At 36.6% G+C, this 23,337-nt stretch overlaps 27 non-coding genes across 27 annotated transcripts; 18 read left to right on the top strand and 9 right to left on the bottom strand.

Annotated features, from left to right (window-relative positions):
• Positions 1-484: 484 nt before the first annotated feature.
• On the top strand, positions 485-556 carry TRNAG-UCC (transfer RNA glycine (anticodon UCC)). Its single transcript has one exon. It is a non-coding gene; the product is annotated as a tRNA-Gly (tRNA).
• Positions 557-1,332: 776 nt separating this feature from the next.
• TRNAG-UCC (transfer RNA glycine (anticodon UCC)) lies at positions 1,333-1,404 on the top strand. Its single transcript has one exon. It is a non-coding gene; the product is annotated as a tRNA-Gly (tRNA).
• Positions 1,405-2,173: 769 nt separating this feature from the next.
• TRNAG-UCC (transfer RNA glycine (anticodon UCC)) lies at positions 2,174-2,245 on the top strand. The gene has a single exon. It is a non-coding gene; the product is annotated as a tRNA-Gly (tRNA).
• A 776-nt stretch (positions 2,246-3,021) lies between these two features.
• TRNAG-UCC (transfer RNA glycine (anticodon UCC)) lies at positions 3,022-3,093 on the top strand. Its single transcript has one exon. It is a non-coding gene; the product is annotated as a tRNA-Gly (tRNA).
• A 775-nt stretch (positions 3,094-3,868) lies between these two features.
• TRNAG-UCC (transfer RNA glycine (anticodon UCC)) lies at positions 3,869-3,940 on the top strand. The gene has a single exon. It is a non-coding gene; the product is annotated as a tRNA-Gly (tRNA).
• Positions 3,941-4,709: 769 nt separating this feature from the next.
• TRNAG-UCC (transfer RNA glycine (anticodon UCC)) lies at positions 4,710-4,781 on the top strand. The gene has a single exon. It is a non-coding gene; the product is annotated as a tRNA-Gly (tRNA).
• A 718-nt stretch (positions 4,782-5,499) lies between these two features.
• Positions 5,500-5,571, top strand: TRNAG-UCC (transfer RNA glycine (anticodon UCC)). The gene has a single exon. It is a non-coding gene; the product is annotated as a tRNA-Gly (tRNA).
• Positions 5,572-6,177: 606 nt separating this feature from the next.
• On the top strand, positions 6,178-6,249 carry TRNAG-CCC (transfer RNA glycine (anticodon CCC)). Its single transcript has one exon. It is a non-coding gene; the product is annotated as a tRNA-Gly (tRNA).
• A 103-nt stretch (positions 6,250-6,352) lies between these two features.
• TRNAG-UCC (transfer RNA glycine (anticodon UCC)) lies at positions 6,353-6,424 on the top strand. Its single transcript has one exon. It is a non-coding gene; the product is annotated as a tRNA-Gly (tRNA).
• A 769-nt stretch (positions 6,425-7,193) lies between these two features.
• On the top strand, positions 7,194-7,265 carry TRNAG-UCC (transfer RNA glycine (anticodon UCC)). Its single transcript has one exon. It is a non-coding gene; the product is annotated as a tRNA-Gly (tRNA).
• A 776-nt stretch (positions 7,266-8,041) lies between these two features.
• TRNAG-UCC (transfer RNA glycine (anticodon UCC)) lies at positions 8,042-8,113 on the top strand. Its single transcript has one exon. It is a non-coding gene; the product is annotated as a tRNA-Gly (tRNA).
• A 769-nt stretch (positions 8,114-8,882) lies between these two features.
• Positions 8,883-8,955, top strand: TRNAG-UCC (transfer RNA glycine (anticodon UCC)). Its single transcript has one exon. It is a non-coding gene; the product is annotated as a tRNA-Gly (tRNA).
• Positions 8,956-9,731: 776 nt separating this feature from the next.
• TRNAG-UCC (transfer RNA glycine (anticodon UCC)) lies at positions 9,732-9,803 on the top strand. Its single transcript has one exon. It is a non-coding gene; the product is annotated as a tRNA-Gly (tRNA).
• A 776-nt stretch (positions 9,804-10,579) lies between these two features.
• TRNAG-UCC (transfer RNA glycine (anticodon UCC)) lies at positions 10,580-10,651 on the top strand. The gene has a single exon. It is a non-coding gene; the product is annotated as a tRNA-Gly (tRNA).
• An 805-nt stretch (positions 10,652-11,456) lies between these two features.
• Positions 11,457-11,528, top strand: TRNAG-UCC (transfer RNA glycine (anticodon UCC)). Its single transcript has one exon. It is a non-coding gene; the product is annotated as a tRNA-Gly (tRNA).
• Positions 11,529-12,333: 805 nt separating this feature from the next.
• On the top strand, positions 12,334-12,405 carry TRNAG-UCC (transfer RNA glycine (anticodon UCC)). The gene has a single exon. It is a non-coding gene; the product is annotated as a tRNA-Gly (tRNA).
• A 1,602-nt stretch (positions 12,406-14,007) lies between these two features.
• On the top strand, positions 14,008-14,079 carry TRNAR-UCU (transfer RNA arginine (anticodon UCU)). Its single transcript has one exon. It is a non-coding gene; the product is annotated as a tRNA-Arg (tRNA).
• Positions 14,080-14,838: 759 nt separating this feature from the next.
• TRNAG-UCC (transfer RNA glycine (anticodon UCC)) lies at positions 14,839-14,910 on the top strand. The gene has a single exon. It is a non-coding gene; the product is annotated as a tRNA-Gly (tRNA).
• A 522-nt stretch (positions 14,911-15,432) lies between these two features.
• On the bottom strand, positions 15,433-15,504 carry TRNAG-UCC (transfer RNA glycine (anticodon UCC)). The gene has a single exon. It is a non-coding gene; the product is annotated as a tRNA-Gly (tRNA).
• Positions 15,505-16,206: 702 nt separating this feature from the next.
• Positions 16,207-16,278, bottom strand: TRNAG-UCC (transfer RNA glycine (anticodon UCC)). The gene has a single exon. It is a non-coding gene; the product is annotated as a tRNA-Gly (tRNA).
• A 954-nt stretch (positions 16,279-17,232) lies between these two features.
• Positions 17,233-17,304, bottom strand: TRNAG-CCC (transfer RNA glycine (anticodon CCC)). The gene has a single exon. It is a non-coding gene; the product is annotated as a tRNA-Gly (tRNA).
• Positions 17,305-18,088: 784 nt separating this feature from the next.
• Positions 18,089-18,160, bottom strand: TRNAG-CCC (transfer RNA glycine (anticodon CCC)). Its single transcript has one exon. It is a non-coding gene; the product is annotated as a tRNA-Gly (tRNA).
• Positions 18,161-18,944: 784 nt separating this feature from the next.
• TRNAG-CCC (transfer RNA glycine (anticodon CCC)) lies at positions 18,945-19,016 on the bottom strand. The gene has a single exon. It is a non-coding gene; the product is annotated as a tRNA-Gly (tRNA).
• A 784-nt stretch (positions 19,017-19,800) lies between these two features.
• TRNAG-CCC (transfer RNA glycine (anticodon CCC)) lies at positions 19,801-19,872 on the bottom strand. The gene has a single exon. It is a non-coding gene; the product is annotated as a tRNA-Gly (tRNA).
• A 784-nt stretch (positions 19,873-20,656) lies between these two features.
• Positions 20,657-20,728, bottom strand: TRNAG-CCC (transfer RNA glycine (anticodon CCC)). Its single transcript has one exon. It is a non-coding gene; the product is annotated as a tRNA-Gly (tRNA).
• A 785-nt stretch (positions 20,729-21,513) lies between these two features.
• On the bottom strand, positions 21,514-21,585 carry TRNAG-CCC (transfer RNA glycine (anticodon CCC)). The gene has a single exon. It is a non-coding gene; the product is annotated as a tRNA-Gly (tRNA).
• A 1,625-nt stretch (positions 21,586-23,210) lies between these two features.
• On the bottom strand, positions 23,211-23,282 carry TRNAG-CCC (transfer RNA glycine (anticodon CCC)). The gene has a single exon. It is a non-coding gene; the product is annotated as a tRNA-Gly (tRNA).
• Positions 23,283-23,337: the final 55 nt, after the last annotated feature.

Genomic DNA, 23,337 nt, shown 5'->3' with positions numbered 1-23,337 from the left:
GATGTCATCTTGGTGAGCATAGTTGCTTTTCAAACAATAAGCGATAGTTTAATTCTAGAACAACTCATTGTATTTTGCGTTTAGTGGTGTTTTTAATCTTTATAACTTTTTTCGGTAAGACTTATGCTGTGATTTTTCTTCTTTGTCACACTTTAGCTACCTTTTTTGATTCAAAAAGTTCATTTTTGAGTTTTGGACAACGCCTTGCCTTTTTCTAAATTTTTTTAGCAATTGTCTCTTTCCCAACATTTTCGGTCCTTTCTTTTTTTTAGTTAACACATTAGTAACTTTCACTGACAAAACCAAAGTTGAGCAAATGGACTCATACGTTGGTGGTCCTGGACCACCAAATGGACCCGGGTTCGATTCCCGGCCAAGGCAACAATTAAGGGTATTTTTTTTTTTTACTAACACGAAAAACTTTTTGCGGACAATTTTTGTAGTGTTATTGCAGAAAATGTAAAAACACAACAAGTTGCCGTAAGCGTTGGTGGTATAGTGGTGAGCATAGCTGCCTTCCAAGCAGTTGACCCGGGTTCGATTCCCGGCCAACGCATTGCTTGTTTTTCTCATTTGGTGTTTCGTTATTCTCATTAAACTTTCTTCTTACAGTTTAGCAACCACCAAAATGAGAAAAAAGTAAAGAGAATATTTCTTAGCTTGTTCACCTTTCTCATCTAAACCATATAACAAAGATGGTTTTCTACTCTTTTTGTTGCTGAAAACTTAGTAGGGTTAATCTGCAATACCAAAGCAATTCTAGTTTAAGCCCTCAAATACTGAGTTGGCCAGGGATCGAACCAGGGTCAACTGCCTGGGAATCAATGCTGATGTAAGCATTGATGTCATCTTGGTGAGCATAGTTGCTTTTCAAACAATAAGCGATAGTTTAATTCTAGAACAACTCATTGTATTTTGCGTTTAGTGGTGTTTTTAATCTTTATAACTTTTTTCGGTAAGACTTATGCTGTGATTTTTCTTCCTTGTCACACTTTAGCTACCTTTTTTGATTCAAAAAGTTCATTTTTGAGTTTTGGACAACGCCTTGCCTTTTTCTAAATTTTTTTAGCAATTGTCTCTTTCCCAACATTTTCGGTCCTTTCTTTTTTTTAGTTAACACATTAGTAACTTTCACCGACAAAACCAAAGTTGAGCAAATGGACTCATGCATTGGTGGTATAGTGCTTCCCAAGCAGTTGACCCGGGCTCGATTCCTGGCCAAGGCAACAATTAAGGGTATTTTTTTTTTTTTTTACTAACACGAAAAACTTTTTGCGGACAATTTTTGTAGTGTTATTGCAGAAAATGTAAAAACACAACAAGTTGCCGTAAGCGTTGGTGGTATAGTGGTGAGCATAGCTGCCTTCCAAGCAGTTGACCCGGCTTCGATTCCCGGCCAACGCATTGCTTGTTTTTCTCATTTGGTGTTTCGTTATTCTCATTAAACTTTCTTCTTACAGTTTAGCAACCACCAAAATGAGAAAAAAGTAAAGAGAATATTTCTTAGCTTGTTCACCTTTCTCATCTAAACCATATAACAAAGATGGTTTTCTACTCTTTTTGTTGCTGAAAACTTAGTAGGGTTAATCTGCAATACCAAAGCAATTCTAGTTTAAGCCCTCAAATACTGAGTTGGCCAGGGATCGAACCAGGGTCAACTGCCTGGGAATCAATGCTGATGTAAGCATTGATGTCATCTTGGTGAGCATAGTTGCTTTTCAAACAATAAGCGATAGTTTAATTCTAGAACAACTCATTGTATTTTGCGTTTAGTGGTGTTTTTAATCTTTATAACTTTTTTCGGTAAGACTTATGCTGTGATTTTTCTTCTTTGTCACACTTTAGCTACCTTTTTTGATTCAAAAAGTTCATTTTTGAGTTTTGGACAACGCCTTGCCTTTTTCTAAATTTTTTTAGCAATTGTCTCTTTCCCAACATTTTCGGTCCTTTCTTTTTTTTAGTTAACACATTAGTAACTTTCACTGACAAAACCAAAGTTGAGCAAATGGACTCATACGTTGGTGGTCCTGGACCACCAAATGGACCCGGGTTCGATTCCCGGCCAAGGCAACAATTAAGGGTATTTTTTTTTTTTACTAACACGAAAAACTTTTTGCGGACAATTTTTGTAGTGTTATTGCAGAAAATGTAAAAACACAACAAGTTGCCGTAAGCGTTGGTGGTATAGTGGTGAGCATAGCTGCCTTCCAAGCAGTTGACCCGGGTTCGATTCCCGGCCAACGCATTGCTTGTTTTTCTCATTTGGTGTTTCGTTATTCTCATTAAACTTTCTTCTTACAGTTTAGCAACCACCAAAATGAGAAAAAAGTAAAGAGAATATTTCTTAGCTTGTTCACCTTTCTCATCTAAACCATATAACAAAGATGGTTTTCTACTCTTTTTGTTGCTGAAAACTTAGTAGGGTTAATCTGCAATACCAAAGCAATTCTAGTTTAAGCCCTCAAATACTGAGTTGGCCAGGGATCGAACCAGGGTCAACTGCCTGGGAATCAATGCTGATGTAAGCATTGATGTCATCTTGGTGAGCATAGTTGCTTTTCAAACAATAAGCGATAGTTTAATTCTAGAACAACTCATTGTATTTTGCGTTTAGTGGTGTTTTTAATCTTTATAACTTTTTTCGGTAAGACTTATGCTGTGATTTTTCTTCCTTGTCACACTTTAGCTACCTTTTTTGATTCAAAAAGTTCATTTTTGAGTTTTGGACAACGCCTTGCCTTTTTCTAAATTTTTTTAGCAATTGTCTCTTTCCCAACATTTTCGGTCCTTTCTTTTTTTTAGTTAACACATTAGTAACTTTCACCGACAAAACCAAAGTTGAGCAAATGGACTCATGCATTGGTGGTATAGTGCTTCCCAAGCAGTTGACCCGGGCTCGATTCCTGGCCAAGGCAACAATTAAGGGTATTTTTTTTTTTTTTTACTAACACGAAAAACTTTTTGCGGACAATTTTTGTAGTGTTATTGCAGAAAATGTAAAAACACAACAAGTTGCCGTAAGCGTTGGTGGTATAGTGGTGAGCATAGCTGCCTTCCAAGCAGTTGACCCGGCTTCGATTCCCGGCCAACGCATTGCTTGTTTTTCTCATTTGGTGTTTCGTTATTCTCATTAAACTTTCTTCTTACAGTTTAGCAACCACCAAAATGAGAAAAAAGTAAAGAGAATATTTCTTAGCTTGTTCACCTTTCTCATCTAAACCATATAACAAAGATGGTTTTCTACTCTTTTTGTTGCTGAAAACTTAGTAGGGTTAATCTGCAATACCAAAGCAATTCTAGTTTAAGCCCTCAAATACTGAGTTGGCCAGGGATCAAACCAGGGTCAACTGCCTGGGAATCAATGCTGATGTAAGCATTGATGTCATCTTGGTGAGCATAGTTGCTTTTCAAACAATAAGCGATAGTTTAATTCTAGAACAACTCATTGTATTTTGCGTTTAGTGGTGTTTTTAATCTTTATAACTTTTTTCGGTAAGACTTATGCTGTGATTTTTCTTCCTTGTCACACTTTAGCTACCTTTTTTGATTCAAAAAGTTCATTTTTGAGTTTTGGAGAAACGCCTTGCCTTTTTCTAAATTTTTTTAGCAATTGTCTCTTTCCCAACATTTTCGGTCCTTTCTTTTTTTTAGTTAACACATTAGTAACTTTCACCGACAAAACCAAAGTTGAGCAAATGGACTCATGCGTTGGTGGTATAGTGGTGAGCATAGCTGCTTCCCAAGCAGTTGATTCCCGGCCAAGGCAACAATTAAGGGTATTTTTTTTTTTACTAACACGAAAAACTTTTTGCGGACAATTTTTGTAGTGTTATTGCAGAAAATGTAAAAACACAACAAGTTGCCGTAAGCGTTGGTGGTATAGTGGTGAGCATAGCTGCCTTCCAAGCAGTTGACCCGGGTTCGATTCCCGGCCAACGCATTGCTTGTTTTTCTCATTTGGTGTTTCGTTATTCTCATTAAACTTTCTTCTTACAGTTTAGCAACCACCAAAATGAGAAAAAAGTAAAGAGAATATTTCTTAGCTTGTTCACCTTTCTCATCTAAACCATATAACAAAGATGGTTTTCTACTCTTTTTGTTGCTGAAAACTTAGTAGGGTTAATCTGCAATACCAAAGCAATTCTAGTTTAAGCCCTCAAATACTGAGTTGGCCAGGGATCGAACCAGGGTCAACTGCCTGGGAATCAATGCTGATGTAAGCATTGATGTCATCTTGGTGAGCATAGTTGCTTTTCAAACAATAAGCGATAGTTTAATTCTAGAACAACTCATTGTATTTTGCGTTTAGTGGTGTTTTTAATCTTTATAACTTTTTTCGGTAAGACTTATGCTGTGATTTTTCTTCTTTGTCACACTTTAGCTACCTTTTTTGATTCAAAAAGTTCATTTTTGAGTTTTGGACAACGCCTTGCCTTTTTCTAAATTTTTTTAGCAATTGTCTCTTTCCCAACATTTTCGGTCCTTTCTTTTTTTTAGTTAACACATTAGTAACTTTCACTGACAAAACCAAAGTTGAGCAAATGGACTCATACGTTGGTGGTCCTGGACCACCAAATGGACCCGGGTTCGATTCCCGGCCAAGGCAACAATTAAGGGTATTTTTTTTTTTTACTAACACGAAAAACTTTTTGCGGACAATTTTTGTAGTGTTATTGCAGAAAATGTAAAAACACAACAAGTTGCCGTAAGCGTTGGTGGTATAGTGTTGAGCATAGCTGCCTTCCAAGCAGTTGACCCGGGTTCGATTCCCGGCCAACGCATTGCTTGTTTTTCTCATTTGGTGTTTCGTTATTCTCATTAAACTTTCTTCTTACAGTTTAGCAACCACCAAAATGAGAAAAAAGTAAAGAGAATATTTCTTAGCTTGTTCACCTTTCTCATCTAAACCATATAACAAAGATGGTTTTCTACTCTTTTTGTTGCTGAAAACTTAGTAGGGTTAATCTGCAATACCAAAGCAATTCTAGTTTAAGCCCTCAAATACTGAGTTGGCCAGGGATCGAACCAGGGTCAACTGCCTGGGAATCAATGCTGATGTAAGCATTGATGTCATCTTGGTGAGCATAGTTGCTTTTCAAACAATAAGCGATAGTTTAATTCTAGAACAACTCATTGTATTTTGCGTTTAGTGGTGTTTTTAATCTTTATAACTTTTTTCGGTAAGACTTATGCTGTGATTTTTCTTCTTTGTCACACTTTAGCTACCTTTTTTGATTCAAAAAGTTCATTTTTGAGTTTTGGACAACGCCTTGCCTTTTTCTAAATTTTTTTAGCAATTGTCTCTTTCCCAACATTTTCGGTCCTTTCTTTTTTTTAGTTAACACATTAGTAACTTTCACCGACAAAACCAAAGTTGAGCAAATGGACTCAAGGCAACAATTAAGGGTATTTTTTTTTTTTACTAACACGAAAAACTTTTTGCGGACAATTTTTGTAGTGTTATTGCAGAAAATGTAAAAACACAACAAGTTGCCGTAAGCGTTGGTGGTATAGTGGTGAGCATAGCTGCCTTCCAAGCAGTTGACCCGGGTTCGATTCCCGGCCAACGCATTGATTGTTTTTCTCATTTGGTGTTTCGTTATTCTCATTAAACTTTCTTCTTACAGTTTAGCAACCACCAAAATGAGAAAAAAGTAAAGAGAATATTTCTTAGCTTGTTCACCTTTCTCATCTAAACCATATAACAAAGATGGTTTTCTACTCTTTTTGTTGCTGAAAACTTAGTAGGGTTAATCTGCAATACCAAAGCAATTCTAGTTTAAGCCCTCAAATACTGAGTTGGCCAGGGATCGAACCAGGGTCAACTGCCTGGGAATCAATGCTGATGTAAGCATTGATGTCATCTTGGTGAGCATAGTTGCTTTTCAAACAATAAGCGATAGTTTAATTCTAGAACAACTCATTGTATTTTGCGTTTAGCGGTGTTTTTAATCTTTATAACTTTTTTCGGTAAGACTTATGCTGTGATTTTTCTTCTTTGTCACACTTTAGCTACCTTTTTTGATTCAAAAAGTTCATTTTTGAGTTTTGGACAACGCCTTTTTCTAAATTTTTTTAGCAATTGTCTCTTTCCCAACATTTTCGGTCCTTTCTTTTTTTTAGTTAACACATTAGTAACTTTCACCGACAAAACCAAAGTTGAGCAAATGGACTCATGCGTTGGTGGTATAGTGGTGAGCATAGCTGCTTCCCAAGCAGTTGACCCGGGTTAGATTCCCGGCCAAGGCAACAATTAAGGGTATTTTTTTTTTTTACTAACACGAAAAACTTTTTGCGGACAATTTTTGTAGTGTTATTGCAGAAAATGTAAAAACACAACAAGTTGCCGTAAGCGTTGGTGGTATAGTGGTGAGCATAGCTGCCTTCCAAGCAGTTGACCCGGGTTCGATTCCCGGCCAACGCATTGCTTCTTTTTCTCATTTGGTGTTTCGTTATTCTCATTAAACTTTCTTCTTACAGTTTAGCAACCACCAAAATGAGAAAAAAGTAAAGAGAATATTTCTTAGCTTGTTCACCTTTCTCATCTAAACCATATAACAAAGATGGTTTTCTACTCTTTTTGTTGCTGAAAACTTAGTAGGGTTAATCTGCAATACCAAAGCAATTCTAGTTTAAGCCCTCAAATACTGAGTTGGCCAGGGATCGAACCAGGGTCAACTGCCTGGGAATCAATGCTGATGTAAGCATTGATGTCATCTTGGTGAGCATAGTTGCTTTTCAAACAATAAGCGATAGTTTAATTCTAGAACAACTCATTGTATTTTGCGTTTAGTGGTGTTTTTAATCTTTATAACTTTTTTCGGTAAGACTTATGCTGTGATTTTTCTTCTTTGTCACACTTTAGCTACCTTTTTTGATTCAAAAAGTTCATTTTTGAGTTTTGGACAACGCCTTGCCTTTTTCTAAATTTTTTTAGCAATTGTCTCTTTCCCAACATTTTCGGTCCTTTCTTTTTTTTAGTTAACACATTAGTAACTTTCACTGACAAAACCAAAGTTGAGCAAATGGACTCATACGTTGGTGGTCCTGGACCACCAAATGGACCCGGGTTCGATTCCCGGCCAAGGCAACAATTAAGGGTATTTTTTTTTTTTACTAACACGAAAAACTTTTTGCGGACAATTTTTGTAGTGTTATTGCAGAAAATGTAAAAACACAACAAGTTGCCGTAAGCGTTGGTGGTATAGTGGTGAGCATAGCTGCCTTCCAAGCAGTTGACCCGGGTTCGATTCCCGGCCAACGCATTGCTTGTTTTTCTCATTTGGTGTTTCGTTATTCTCATTAAACTTTCTTCTTACAGTTTAGCAACCACCAAAATGAGAAAAAAGTAAAGAGAATATTTCTTAGCTTGTTCACCTTTCTCATCTAAACCATATAACAAAGATGGTTTTCTACTCTTTTTGTTGCTGAAAACTTAGTAGGGTTAATCTGCAATAACAAAGCAATTCTAGTTTAAGCCCTCAAATACTGAGTTGGCCAGGGATCGAACCAGGGTCAACTGCCTGGGAATCAATGCTGATGTAAGCATTGATGTCATCTTGGTGAGCATAGTTGCTTTTCAAACAATAAGCGATAGTTTAATTCTAGAACAACTCATTGTATTTTGCGTTTAGTGGTGTTTTTAATCTTTATAACTTTTTTCGGTAAGACTTATGCTGTGATTTTTCTTCCTTGTCACACTTTAGCTACCTTTTTTGATTCAAAAAGTTCATTTTTGAGTTTTGGACAACGCCTTGCCTTTTTCTAAATTTTTTTAGCAATTGTCTCTTTCCCAACATTTTCGGTCCTTTCTTTTTTTTAGTTAACACATTAGTAACTTTCACCGACAAAACCAAAGTTGAGCAAATGGACTCATGCATTGGTGGTATAGTGCTTCCCAAGCAGTTGACCCGGGCTCGATTCCTGGCCAAGGCAACAATTAAGGGTATTTTTTTTTTTTTTTACTAACACGAAAAACTTTTTGCGGACAATTTTTGTAGTGTTATTGCAGAAAATGTAAAAACACAACAAGTTGCCGTAAGCGTTGGTGGTATAGTGGTGAGCATAGCTGCCTTCCAAGCAGTTGACCCGGCTTCGATTCCCGGCCAACGCATTGCTTGTTTTTCTCATTTGGTGTTTCGTTATTCTCATTAAACTTTCTTCTTACAGTTTAGCAACCACCAAAATGAGAAAAAAGTAAAGAGAATATTTCTTAGCTTGTTCACCTTTCTCATCTAAACCATATAACAAAGATGGTTTTCTACTCTTTTTGTTGCTGAAAACTTAGTAGGGTTAATCTGCAATACCAAAGCAATTCTAGTTTAAGCCCTCAAATACTGAGTTAGCCAGGGATCGAACCAGGGTCAAATGCCTGGGAATCAATGCTGATGTAAGCATTGATGTCATCTTGGTGAGCATAGTTGCTTTTCAAACAATAAGCGATAGTTTAATTCTAGAACAACTCATTGTATTTTGCGTTTAGTGGTGTTTTTAATCTTTATAACTTTTTTCGGTAAGACTTATGCTGTGATTTTTCTTCTTTGTCACACTTTAGCTACCTTTTTTGATTCAAAAAGTTCATTTTTGAGTTTTGGACAACGCCTTGCCTTTTTCTAAATTTTTTTAGCAATTGTCTCTTTCCCAACATTTTCGGTCCTTTCTTTTTTTTAGTTAACACATTAGTAACTTTCACTGACAAAACCAAAGTTGAGCAAATGGACTCATACGTTGGTGGTCCTGGACCACCAAATGGACCCGGGTTCGATTCCCGGCCAAGGCAACAATTAAGGGTATTTTTTTTTTTTACTAACACGAAAAACTTTTTGCGGACAATTTTTGTAGTGTTATTGCAGAAAATGTAAAAACACAACAAGTTGCCGTAAGCGTTGGTGGTATAGTGGTGAGCATAGCTGCCTTCCAAGCAGTTGACCCGGGTTCGATTCCCGGCCAAACGCATTGCTTGTTTTTCTCATTTGGTGTTTCGTTATTCTCATTAAACTTTCTTCTTACAGTTTAGCAACCACCAAAATGAGAAAAAAGTAAAGAGAATATTTCTTAGCTTGTTCACCTTTCTCATCTAAACCATATAACAAAGATGGTTTTCTACTCTTTTTGTTGCTGAAAACTTAGTAGGGTTAATCTGCAATACCAAAGCAATTCTAGTTTAAGCCCTCAAATACTGAGTTGGCCAGGGATCGAACCAGGGTCAACTGCCTGGGAATCAATGCTGATGTAAGCATTGATGTCATCTTGGTGAGCATAGTTGCTTTTCAAACAATAAGCGATAGTTTAATTCTAGAACAACTCATTGTATTTTGCGTTTAGTGGTGTTTTTAATCTTTATAACTTTTTTCGGTAAGACTTATGCTGTGATTTTTCTTCCTTGTCACACTTTAGCTACCTTTTTTGATTCAAAAAGTTCATTTTTGAGTTTTGGACAACGCCTTGCCTTTTTCTAAATTTTTTTAGCAATTGTCTCTTTCCCAACATTTTCGGTCCTTTCTTTTTTTTAGTTAACACATTAGTAACTTTCACCGACAAAACCAAAGTTGAGCAAATGGGCTCATGCATTGGTGGTATAGTGCTTCCCAAGCAGTTGACCCGGGCTCGATTCCTGGCCAAGGCAACAATTAAGGGTATTTTTTTTTTTTTTTACTAACACGAAAAACTTTTTGCGGACAATTTTTGTAGTGTTATTGCAGAAAATGTAAAAACACAACAAGTTGCCGTAAGCGTTGGTGGTATAGTGGTGAGCATAGCTGCCTTCCAAGCAGTTGACCCGGCTTCGATTCCCGGCCAACGCATTGCTTGTTTTTCTCATTTGGTGTTTCGTTATTCTCATTAAACTTTCTTCTTACAGTTTAGCAACCACCAAAATGAGAAAAAAGTAAAGAGAATATTTCTTAGCTTGTTCACCTTTCTCATCTAAACCATATAACAAAGATGGTTTTCTACTCTTTTTGTTGCTGAAAACTTAGTAGGGTTAATCTGCAATACCAAAGCAATTCTAGTTTAAGCCCTCAAATACTGAGTTGGCCAGGGATCAAACCAGGGTCAACTGCCTGGGAATCAATGCTGATGTAAGCATTGATGTCATCTTGGTGAGCATAGTTGCTTTTCAAACAATAAGCGATAGTTTAATTCTAGAACAACTCATTGTATTTTGCGTTTAGTGGTGTTTTTAATCTTTATAACTTTTTTCGGTAAGACTTATGCTGTGATTTTTCTTCCTTGTCACACTTTAGCTACCTTTTTTGATTCAAAAAGTTCATTTTTGAGTTTTGGACAACGCCTTGCCTTTTTCTAAATTTTTTTAGCAATTGTCTCTTTCCCAACATTTTCGGTCCTTTCTTTTTTTTAGTTAACACATTAGTAACTTTCACCGACAAAACCAAAGTTGAGCAAATGGACTCATGCGTTGGTGGTATAGTGCTTCCCAAGCAGTTGACCCGGGCTCGATTCCTGGCCAAGGCAACAATTAAGGGTATTTTTTTTTTTTTTTACTAACACGAAAAACTTTTTGCGGACAATTTTTGTAGTGTTATTGCAGAAAATGTAAAAACACAACAAGTTGCCGTAAGCGTTGGTGGTATAGTGGTGAGCATATCTGCCTTCCAAGCAGTTGACCCGGGTTCGATTCCCGGCCAACGCATTGCTTGTTTTTCTCATTTGGTGTTTCGTTATTCTCATTAAACTTTCTTCTTACAGTTTAGCAACCACCAAAATGAGAAAAAAGTAAAGAGAATATTTCTTAGCTTGTTCACCTTTCTCATCTAAACCATATAACAAAGATGGTTTTCTACTCTTTTTGTTGCTGAAAACTTAGTAGGGTTAATCTGCAATACCAAAGCAATTCTAGTTTAAGCCCTCAAATACTGAGTTGGCCAGGGATCGAACCAGGGTCAACTGCCTGGGAATCAATGCTGATGTAAGCATTGATGTCATCTTGGTGAGCATAGTTGCTTTTCAAACAATAAGCGATAGTTTAATTCTAGAACAACTCATTGTATTTTGCGTTTAGTGGTGTTTTTAATCTTTATAACTTTTTTCGGTAAGACTTATGCTGTGATTTTTCTTCCTTGTCACACTTTAGCTACCTTTTTTGATTCAAAAAGTTCATTTTTGAGTTTTGGACAACGCCTTGCCTTTTTCTAAATTTTTTTAGCAATTGTCTCTTTCCCAACATTTTCGGTCCTTTCTTTTTTTTAGTTAACACATTAGTAACTTTCACCGACAAAACCAAAGTTGAGCAAATTAAGGGTATTTTTTTTTTTTTACTAACACGAAAAACTTTTTGCGGACAATTTTTGTAGTGTTATTGCAGAAAATGTAAAAACACAAAACCAAAGTTGAGCAAATTAAGGGTATTTTTTTTTTTTACTAACACGAAAAACTTTTTGCGGACAATTTTTGTAGTGTTATTGCAGAAAATGTAAAAACACAACAAGTTGCCGTAAGCGTTGGTGGTATAGTGGTGAGCATAGCTGCCTTCCAAGCAGTTGACCCGGGTTCGATTCCCGGCCAACGCATTGCTTGTTTTTCTCATTTGGTGTTTCGTTATTCTCATTAAACTTTCTTCTTACAGTTTAGCAACCACCAAAATGAGAAAAAAGTAAAGAGAATATTTCTTAGCTTGTTCACCTTTCTCATCTAAACCATATAACAAAGATGGTTTTCTACTCTTTTTGTTGCTGAAAACTTAGTAGGGTTAATCTGCAATACCAAAGCAATTCTAGTTTAAGCCCTCAAATACTGAGTTGGCCAGGGATCGAACCAGGGTCAACTGCCTGGGAATCAATGCTGATGTAAGCATTGATGTCATCTTGGTGAGCATAGTTGCTTTTCAAACAATAAGCGATAGTTTAATTCTAGAACAACTCATTGTATTTTGCGTTTAGTGGTGTTTTTAATCTTTATAACTTTTTTCGGTAAGACTTATGCTGTGATTTTTCTTCCTTGTCACACTTTAGCTACCTTTTTTGATTCAAAAAGTTCATTTTTGAGTTTTGGACAACGCCTTGCCTTTTTCTAAATTTTTTTAGCAATTGTCTCTTTCCCAACATTTTCGGTCCTTTCTTTTTTTTAGTTAACACATTAGTAACTTTCACCGACAAAACCAAAGTTGAGCAAATTAAGGGTATTTTTTTTTTTTTACTAACACGAAAAACTTTTTGCGGACAATTTTTGTAGTGTTATTGCAGAAAATGTAAAAACACAAAACCAAAGTTGAGCAAATTAAGGGTATTTTTTTTTTTTACTAACACGAAAAACTTTTTGCGGACAATTTTTGTAGTGTTATTGCAGAAAATGTAAAAACACAACAAGTTGCCGTAAGCGTTGGTGGTATAGTGGTGAGCATAGCTGCCTTCCAAGCAGTTGACCCGGGTTCGATTCCCGGCCAACGCATTGCTTGTTTTTCTCATTTGGTGTTTCGTTATTCTCATTAAACTTTCTTCTTACAGTTTAGCAACCACCAAAATGAGAAAAAAGTAAAGAGAATATTTCTTAGCTTGTTCACCTTTCTCATCTAAACCATATAACAAAGATGGTTTTCTACTCTTTTTGTTGCTGAAAACTTAGTAGGGTTAATCTGCAATACCAAAGCAATTCTAGTTTAAGCCCTCAAATACTGAGTTGGCCAGGGATCGAACCAGGGTCAACTGCCTGGGAATCAATGCTGATGTAAGCATTGATGTCATCTTGGTGAGCATAGTTGCTTTTCAAACAATAAGCGATAGTTTAATTCTAGAACAACTCATTGTATTTTGCGTTTAGTGGTGTTTTTAATCTTTATAACTTTTTTCGGTAAGACTTATGCTGTGATTTTTCTTCCTTGTCACACTTTAGCTACCTTTTTTGATTCAAAAAGTTCATTTTTGAGTTTTGGACAACGCCTTGCCTTTTTCTAAATTTTTTTAGCAATTGTCTCTTTCCCAACATTTTCGGTCCTTTCTTTTTTTTAGTTAACACATTAGTAACTTTCACCGACAAAACCAAAGTTGGTGGTATAGTGGTGAGCATAGCTGCTTCCCAAGCAGTTGACCCGGTCTCGATTCCTGGCCAAGGCAACAATTAAGGGTATTTTTTTTTTTTTTTACTAACACGAAAAACTTTTTGCGGACAATTTTTGTAGTGTTATTGCAGAAAATGTAAAAACACAAGTTGCCGTAAGCGTTGGTGGTATAGTGGTGAGCATAGCTGCCTTCCAAGCAGTTGACCCGGCTTTGATTCCCAGCCAACGCATTGCTTGTTTTTCTCATTTGGTGTTTCGTTATTCTCATTAAACTTTCTTCTTACAGTTTAGCAACCACCAAAATGAGAAAAAAGTAAAGAGAATATTTCTTAGCTTGTTCACCTTTCTCATCTAAACCATATAACAAAGATGGTTTTCTACTCTTTTTGTTGCTGAAAACTTAGTAGGGTTAATCTGCAATACCAAAGCAATTCTAGTTTAAGCCCTCAAATACTGAGTTGGCCAGGGATCAAACCAGGGTCAACTGCCTGGGAATCAATGCTGATGTAAGCATTGATGTCATGTTGGTGAGCATAGTTGCTTTTCAAACAATAAGCGATAGTTTAATTCTAGAACAACTCATTGTATTTTGCGTTTAGTGGTGTTTTTAATCTTTATAACTTTTTTCGGTAAGACTTATGCTGTGATTTTTCTTCCTTGTCACACTTTAGCTACCTTTTTTGATTCAAAAAGTTCATTTTTGAGTTTTGGACAACGCCTTGCCTTTTTCTAAATTTTTTTAGCAATTGTCTCTTTCCCAACATTTTCGGTCCTTTCTTTTTTTTAGTTAACACATTAGTAACTTTCACCGACAAAACCAAAGTTGGTGGTATAGTGGTGAGCATAGCTGCTTCCCAAGCAGTTGACCCGGTCTCGATTCCTGGCCAAGGCAACAATTAAGGGTATTTTTTTTTTTTTTTACTAACACGAAAAACTTTTTGCGGACAATTTTTGTAGTGTTATTGCAGAAAATGTAAAAACACAAGTTGCCGTAAGCGTTGGTGGTATAGTGGTGAGCATAGCTGCCTTCTAAGCAGTTGACCCGGCTTCGATTCCCGGCCAACGCATTGCTTGTTTTTCTCATTTGGTGTTTCGTTATTCTCATTAAACTTTCTTCTTACAGTTTAGCAACCACCAAAATGAGAAAAAAGTAAAGAGAATATTTCTTAGCTTGTTCACCTTTCTCATCTAAACCATATAACAAAGATGGTTTTCTACTCTTTTTGTTGCTGAAAACTTAGTAGGGTTAATCTGCAATACCAAAGCAATTCTAGTTTAAGCCCTCAAATACTGAGTTGGCCAGGGATCGAACCAGGGTCAACTGCCTGGGAATCAATGCTGATGTAAGCATTGATGTCATCTTGGTGAGCATAGTTGCTTTTCAAACAATAAGCGATAGTTTAATTCTAGAACAACTCATTGTATTTTGCGTTTAGTGGTGTTTTTAATCTTTATAACTTTTTTCGGTAAGACTTATGCTGTGATTTTTCTTCCTTGTCACACTTTAGCTACCTTTTTTGATTCAAAAAGTTCATTTTTGAGTTTTGGACAACGCCTTGCCTTTTTCTAAATTTTTTTAGCAATTGTCTCTTTCCCAACATTTTCGGTCCTTTCTTTTTTTTAGTTAACACATTAGTAACTTTCACCGACAAAACCAAAGTTGAGCAAATGGACTCATGCGTTGGTGGTATAGTGGTGAGCATAGCTGCTTCCCAAGCAGCAACAATTAAGGGTATTTTTTTTTTTTTACTAACACGAAAAACTTTTTGCGGACAATTTTTGTAGTGTTATTGCAGAAAATGTAAAAACACAACAAGTTGCCGTAAGCGTTGGTGGTATAGTGGTGAGCATAGCTGCCTTCCAAGCAGTTGACCCGGCTTCGATTCCCGGCCAACGCAATACAATGAGTTGTTCTAGAATTAAACTATCGCTTATTGTTTGAAAAGCAACTATGCTCACCAAGATGACATCAAAGGTAGCTAAAGTGTGACAAGGAAGAAAAATCACAGCATAAGTCTTACCGAAAAAAGTTATAAAGATTAAAAACACCACTAAACGCAAAATACAATGAGTTGTTCTAGAATTAAACTATCGCTTATTGTTTGAAAAGCAACTATGCTCACCAAGATGACATCAATGCTTACATCAGCATTGATTCCCAGGCAGTTGACCCTGGTTCGATCCCTGGCCAACTCAGTATTTGAGGGCTTAAACTAGAATTGCTTTGGTATTGCAGATTAACCCTACTAAGTTTTCAGCAACAAAAAGAGTAGAAAACCATCTTTGTTATATGGTTTAGATGAGAAAGGTGAACAAGCTAAGAAATATTCTCTTTACTTTTTTCTCATTTTGGTGGTTGCTAAACTGTAAGAAGAAAGTTTAATGAGAATAACGAAACACCAAATGAGAAAAACAAGCAATGCGTTGGCCGGGAATCGAACCCGGGTCAACTGCTTGGAAGGCAGCTATGCTCACCACTATACCACCAACACTTACGGCAACTTGTTGTGTTTTTACATTTTCTGCAATAACACTACAAAAATTGTCCGCAAAAAGTTTTTCGTGTTAGTAAAAAAAAAAAAATACCCTTAATTTGCTCAACTTTGGTTTTGTCGGTGAAAGTTACTAATGTGTTAACTAAAAAAAAGAAAGGACCGAAAATGTTGGGAAAGAGACAATTGCTAAAAAAATTTAGAAAAAGGCAAGGCGTTGTCCAAAACTCAAAAATGAACTTTTTGAATCAAAAAAGGTAGCTAAAGTGTGACAAAGAAGAAAAATCACAGCATAAGTCTTACCGAAAAAAGTTATAAAGATTAAAAACACCACTAAACGCAAAATACAATGAGTTGTTCTAGAATTAAACTATCGCTTATTGTTTGAAAAGCAACTATGCTCACCAAGATGACATCAATGCTTACATCAGCATTGATTCCCAGGCAGTTGACCCTGGTTCGATCCCTGGCCAACTCAGTATTTGAGGGCTTAAACTAGAATTGCTTTGGTATTGCAGATTAACCCTACTAAGTTTTCAGCAACAAAAAGAGTAGAAAACCATCTTTGTTATATGGTTTAGATGAGAAAGGTGAACAAGCTAAGAAATATTCTCTTTACTTTTTTCTCATTTTGGTGGTTGCTAAACTGTAAGAAGAAAGTTTAATGAGAATAACGAAACACCAAATGAGAAAAACAAGCAATGCGTTGGCCGGGAATCGAACCCGGGTCAACTGCTTGGAAGGCAGCTATGCTCACCACTATACCACCAACGCTTACAGCAACTTGTTGTGTTTTTACATTTTCTGCAATAACACTACAAAAATTGTCCGCAAAAAGTTTTTCGTGTTAGTAAAAAAAAAAAAATACCCTTAATTGTTGTCTTGGCTGGGAATCGAACCCGGGTCAACTGCTTGGGAAGCAGCTATGCTCACCACTATACCACCATAGTCCATTTGCTCAACTTTGGTTTTGTCGGTGAAAGTTACTAATGTGTTAACTAAAAAAAAGAAAGGACCGAAAATGTTGGGAAAGAGACAATTGCTAAAAAAATTTAGAAAAAGGCAAGGCGTTGTCCAAAACTCAAAAATGAACTTTTTGAATCAAAAAAGGTAGCTAAAGTGTGACAAGGAAGAAAAATCACAGCATAAGTCTTACCGAAAAAAGTTATAAAGATTAAAAACACCACTAAACGCAAAATACAATGAGTTGTTCTAGAATTAAACTATCGCTTATTGTTTGAAAAGCAACTATGCTCACCAAGATGACATCAATGCTTACATCAGCATTGATTCCCAGGCAGTTGACCCTGGTTCGATCCCTGGCCAACTCAGTATTTGAGGGCTTAAACTAGAATTGCTTTGGTATTGCAGATTAACCCTACTAAGTTTTCAGCAACAAAAAGAGTAGAAAACCATCTTTGTTATATGGTTTAGATGAGAAAGGTGAACAAGCTAAGAAATATTCTCTTTACTTTTTTCTCATTTTGGTGGTTGCTAAACTGTAAGAAGAAAGTTTAATGAGAATAACGAAACACCAAATGAGAAAAACAAGCAATGCGTTGGCCGGGAATCGAAGCCGGGTCAACTGCTTGGAAGGCAGCTATGCTCACCACTATACCACCAACGCTTACGGCAACTTGTGTTTTTACATTTTCTGCAATAACACTACAAAAATTGTCCGCAAAAAGTTTTTCGTGTTAGTAAAAAAAACAAAATACCCTTAATTGTTGCCTTGGCCGGGAATCGAACCCGGGTCAACTGCTTGGGAAGCAGCTATGCTCACCACTATACCACCAACGCATGAGTCCATTTGCTCAACTTTGGTTTTGTCGGTGAAAGTTACTAATGTGTTAACTAAAAAAAAGAAAGGACCGAAAATGTTGGGAAAGAGACAATTGCTAAAAAAATTTAGAAAAAGGCAAGGCGTTGTCCAAAACTCAAAAATGAACTTTTTGAATCAAAAAAGGTAGCTAAAGTGTGACAAGGAAGAAAAATCACAGCATAAGTCTTACCGAAAAAAGTTATAAAGATTAAAAACACCACTAAACGCAAAATACAATGAGTTGTTCTAGAATTAAACTATCGCTTATTGTTTGAAAAGCAACTATGCTCACCAAGATGACATCAATGCTTACATCAGCATTGATTCCCAGGCAGTTGACCCTGGTTCGATCCCTGGCCAACTCAGTATTTGAGGGCTTAAACTAGAATTGCTTTGGTATTGCAGATTAACCCTACTAAGTTTTCAGCAACAAAAAGAGTAGAAAACCATCTTTGTTATATGGTTTAGATGAGAAAGGTGAACAAGCTAAGAAATATTCTCTTTACTTTTTTCTCATTTTGGTGGTTGCTAAACTGTAAGAAGAAAGTTTAATGAGAATAACGAAACACCAAATGAGAAAAACAAGCAATGCGTTGGCCGGGAATCGAAGCCGGGTCAACTGCTTGGAAGGCAGCTATGCTCACCACTATACCACCAACGCTTACGGCAACTTGTGTTTTTACATTTTCTGCAATAACACTACAAAAATTGTCCGCAAAAAGTTTTTCGTGTTAGTAAAAAAAACAAAATACCCTTAATTGTTGCCTTGGCCGGGAATCGAACCCGGGTCAACTGCTTGGGAAGCAGCTATGCTCACCACTATACCACCAACGCATGAGTCCATTTGCTCAACTTTGGTTTTGTCGGTGAAAGTTACTAATGTGTTAACTAAAAAAAAGAAAGGACCGAAAATGTTGGGAAAGAGACAATTGCTAAAAAAATTTAGAAAAAGGCAAGGCGTTGTCCAAAACTCAAAAATGAACTTTTTGAATCAAAAAAGGTAGCTAAAGTGTGACAAGGAAGAAAAATCACAGCATAAGTCTTACCGAAAAAAGTTATAAAGATTAAAAACACCACTAAACGCAAAATACAATGAGTTGTTCTAGAATTAAACTATCGCTTATTGTTTGAAAAGCAACTATGCTCACCAAGATGACATCAATGCTTACATCAGCATTGATTCCCAGGCAGTTGACCCTGGTTCGATCCCTGGCCAACTCAGTATTTGAGGGCTTAAACTAGAATTGCTTTGGTATTGCAGATTAACCCTACTAAGTTTTCAGCAACAAAAAGAGTAGAAAACCATCTTTGTTATATGGTTTAGATGAGAAAGGTGAACAAGCTAAGAAATATTCTCTTTACTTTTTTCTCATTTTGGTGGTTGCTAAACTGTAAGAAGAAAGTTTAATGAGAATAACGAAACACCAAATGAGAAAAACAAGCAATGCGTTGGCCGGGAATCGAAGCCGGGTCAACTGGTTGGAAGGCAGCTATGCTCACCACTATACCACCAACGCTTACGGCAACTTGTGTTTTTACATTTTCTGCAATAACACTACAAAAATTGTCCGCAAAAAGTTTTTCGTGTTAGTAAAAAAAACAAAATACCCTTAATTGTTGCCTTGGCCGGGAATCGAACCCGGGTCAACTGCTTGGGAAGCAGCTATGCTCACCACTATACTACCAACGCATGAGTCCATTTGCTCAACTTTGGTTTTGTCGGTGAAAGTTACTAATGTGTTAACTAAAAAAAAGAAAGGACCGAAAATGTTGGGAAAGAGACAATTGCTAAAAAAATTTAGAAAAAGGCAAGGCGTTGTCCAAAACTCAAAAATGAACTTTTTGAATCAAAAAAGGTAGCTAAAGTGTGACAAGGAAGAAAAATCACAGCATAAGTCTTACCGAAAAAAGTTATAAAGATTAAAAACACCACTAAACGCAAAATACAATGAGTTGTTCTAGAATTAAACTATCGCTTATTGTTTGAAAAGCAACTATGCTCACCAAGATGACATCAATGCTTACATCAGCATTGATTCCCAGGCAGTTGACCCTGGTTCGATCCCTGGCCAACTCAGTATTTGAGGGCTTAAACTAGAATTGCTTTGGTATTGCAGATTAACCCTACTAAGTTTTCAGCAACAAAAAGAGTAGAAAACCATCTTTGTTATATGGTTTAGATGAGAAAGGTGAACAAGCTAAGAAATATTCTCTTTACTTTTTTCTCATTTTGGTGGTTGCTAAACTGTAAGAAGAAAGTTTAATGAGAATAACGAAACACCAAATGAGAAAAACAAGCAATGCGTTGGCCGGGAATCGAAGCCGGGTCAACTGCTTGGAAGGCAGCTATGCTCACCACTATACCACCAACGCTTACGGCAACTTGTGTTTTTACATTTTCTGCAATAACACTACAAAAATTGTCCGCAAAAAGTTTTTCGTGTTAGTAAAAAAAACAAAATACCCTTAATTGTTGCCTTGGCCGGGAATCGAACCCGGGTCAACTGCTTGGGAAGCAGCTATGCTCACCACTATACCACCAACGCATGAGTCCATTTGCTCAACTTTGGTTTTGTCGGTGAAAGTTACTAATGTGTTAACTAAAAAAAAGAAAGGACCGAAAATGTTGGGAAAGAGACAATTGCTAAAAAAATTTAGAAAAAGGCAAGGCGTTGTCCAAAACTCAAAAATGAACTTTTTGAATCAAAAAAGGTAGCTAAAGTGTGACAAGGAAGAAAAATCACAGCATAAGTCTTACCGAAAAAAGTTATAAAGATTAAAAACACCACTAAACGCAAAATACAATGAGTTGTTCTAGAATTAAACTATCGCTTATTGTTTGAAAAGCAACTATGCTCACCAAGATGACATCAATGCTTACATCAGCATTGATTCCCAGGCAGTTGACCCTGGTTCGATCCCTGGCCAACTCAGTATTTGAGGGCTTAAACTAGAATTGCTTTGGTATTGCAGATTAACCCTACTAAGTTTTCAGCAACAAAAAGAGTAGAAAACCATCTTTGTTATATGGTTTAGATGAGAAAGGTGAACAAGCTAAGAAATATTCTCTTTACTTTTTTCTCATTTTGGTGGTTGCTAAACTGTAAGAAGAAAGTTTAATGAGAATAACGAAACACCAAATGAGAAAAACAAGCAATGCGTTGGCCGGGAATCGAAGCCGGGTCAACTGCTTGGAAGGCAGCTATGCTCACCACTATACCACCAACGCTTACGGCAACTTGTGTTTTTACATTTTCTGCAATAACACTACAAAAATTGTCCGCAAAAAGTTTTTCGTGTTAGTAAAAAAAACAAAATACCCTTAATTGTTGCCTTGGCCGGGAATCGAACCCGGGTCAACTGCTTGGGAAGCAGCTATGCTCACCACTATACCACCAACGCATGAGTCCATTTGCTCAACTTTGGTTTTGTCGGTGAAAGTTACTAATGTGTTAACTAAAAAAAAGAAAGGACCGAAAATGTTGGGAAAGAGACAATTGCTAAAAAAATTTAGAAAAAGGCAAGGCGTTGTCCAAAACTCAAAAATGAACTTTTTGAATCAAAAAAGGTAGCTAAAGTGTGACAAGGAAGAAAAATCACAGCATAAGTCTTACCGAAAAAAGTTATAAAGATTAAAAACACCACTAAACGCAAAATACAATGAGTTGTTCTAGAATTAAACTATCGCTTATTGTTTGAAAAGCAACTATGCTCACCAAGATGACATCAATGCTTACATCAGCATTGATTCCCAGGCAGTTGACCCTGGTTCGATCCCTGGCCAACTCAGTATTTGAGGGCTTAAACTAGAATTGCTTTGGTATTGCAGATTAACCCTACTAAGTTTTCAGCAACAAAAAGAGTAGAAAACCATCTTTGTTATATGGTTTAGATGAGAAAGGTGAACAAGCTAAGAAATATTCTCTTTACTTTTTTCTCATTTTGGTGGTTGCTAAACTGTAAGAAGAAAGTTTAATGAGAATAACGAAACACCAAATGAGAAAAACAAGCAATGCGTTGGCCGGGAATCGAAGCCGGGTCAACTGCTTGGAAGGCAGCTATGCTCACCACTATACCACCAACGCTTACGGCAACTTGTTGTGTTTTTACATTTTCTGCAATAACACTACAAAAATTGTCCGCAAAAAGTTTTTCGTGTTAGTAAAAAACAAAATACCCTTAATTGTTGCCTTGGCCAGGAATCGAGCCTGGGTCAACTGCTTGGGAAGCAGCTATGCTCACCACTATACCACCAACGCATGAGTCCATTTGCTCAACTTTGGTTTTGTCGGTGAAAGTTACTAATGTGTTAACTAAAAAAAAGAAAGGACCGAAAATGTTGGGAAAGAGACAATTGCTAAAAAAATTTAGAAAAAGGCAAGGCGTTGTCCAAAACTCAAAAATGAACTTTTTGAATCAAAAAAGGTAGCTAAAGTGTGACAAGGAAGAAAAATCACAGCATAAGTCTTACCGAAAAAAGTTATAAAGATTAAAAACACCACTAAACGCAAAATACAATGAGTTGTTCTAGAATTAAACTATCGCTTATTGTTTGAAAAGCAACTATGCTCACCAAGATGACATCAATGCTTACATCAGCATTGATTCCCAGGCAGTTGACCCTGGTTCGATCCCTGGCCAACTCAGTATTTGAGGGCTTAAACTAGAATTGCTTTGGTATTGCAGATTAACCCTACTAAGTTTTCAGCAACAAAAAGAGTAGAAAACCATCTTTGTTATATGGTTTAGATGAGAAAGGTGAACAAGCTAAGAAATATTCTCTTTACTTTTTTCTCATTTTGGTGGTTGCTAAACTGTAAGAAGAAAGTTTAATGAGAATAACGAAACACCAAATGAGAAAAACAAGCAATGCGTTGGCCGGGAATCGAAGCCGGGTCAACTGCTTGGAAGGCAGCTATGCTCACCACTATACCACCAACGCTTACGGCAACTTGTTGTGTTTTTACATTTTCTGCAATAACACTACAAAAATTGTCCGCAAAAAGTTTTTCGTGTTAGTAAAAAAAAAAATACCCTTAATTGTTGCCTTGGCCAGGAATCGAGCCTGGGAAGCAGCTATGCTCACCACTATACCACCAACGCATGAGTCGATTTGCTCAACTTTGGTTTTGTCGGTGAAAGTTACTAATGTGTTAACTAAAAAAAAGAAAGGACCGAAAATGTTGGGAAAGAGACAATTGCTAAAAAAATTTAGAAAAAGGCAAGGCGTTGTCCAAAACTCAAAAATGAACTTTTTGAATCAAAAAAGGTAGCTAAAGTGTGACAAGGAAGAAAAATCACAGCATAAGTCTTACCGAAAAAAGTTATAAAGATTAAAAACACCACTAAACGCAAAATACAATGAGTTGTTCTAGAATTAAACTATCGCTTATTGTTTGAAAAGCAACTATGCTCACCAAGATGACATCAATGCTTACATCAGCATTGATTCCCAGGCAGTTGACCCTGGTTCGATCCCTGGCCAACTCAGTATTTGAGGGCTTAAACTAGAATTGCTTTGGTATTGCAGATTAACCCTACTAAGTTTTCAGCAACAAAAAGAGTAGAAAACCATCTTTGTTATATGGTTTAGATGAGAAAGGTGAACAAGCTAAGAAATATTCTCTTTACGTTTTTCTCATTTTGGTGGTTGCTAAACTGTAAGAAGAAAGTTTAATGAGAATAACGAAACACCAAATGAGAAAAACAAGCAATGCGTTGGCCGGGAATCGAAGCCGGGTCAACTGCTTGGAAGGCAGCTATGCTCACCACTATACCACCAACGCTTACGGCAACTTGTGTTTTTACATTTTCTGCAATAACACTACAAAAATTGTCCGCAAAAAGTTTTTCGTGTTAGTAAAAAAAAAATACCCTTAATTGTTGCCTTGGCCAGGAATCGAGCCTGGGTCAACTGCTTGGGAAGCAGCTATGCTCACCACTATACCACCAACGCATGAGTCCATTTGCTCAACTTTGGTTTTGTCGGTGAAAGTTACTAATGTGTTAAC

The sequence above is a fragment of the Dendrobates tinctorius genome, unplaced genomic scaffold (assembly GCF_039654945.1).
Source record: "Dendrobates tinctorius isolate UK_male_01 unplaced genomic scaffold, ASM3965494v1 ptg000251l, whole genome shotgun sequence".
In the NCBI taxonomy this organism is placed as follows: Eukaryota; Metazoa; Chordata; class Amphibia; order Anura; family Dendrobatidae; genus Dendrobates; species Dendrobates tinctorius.
The sequence above is the reverse complement of the archived record's forward strand: the minus strand, read 5'-3'. Positions and strand labels throughout refer to the sequence as shown.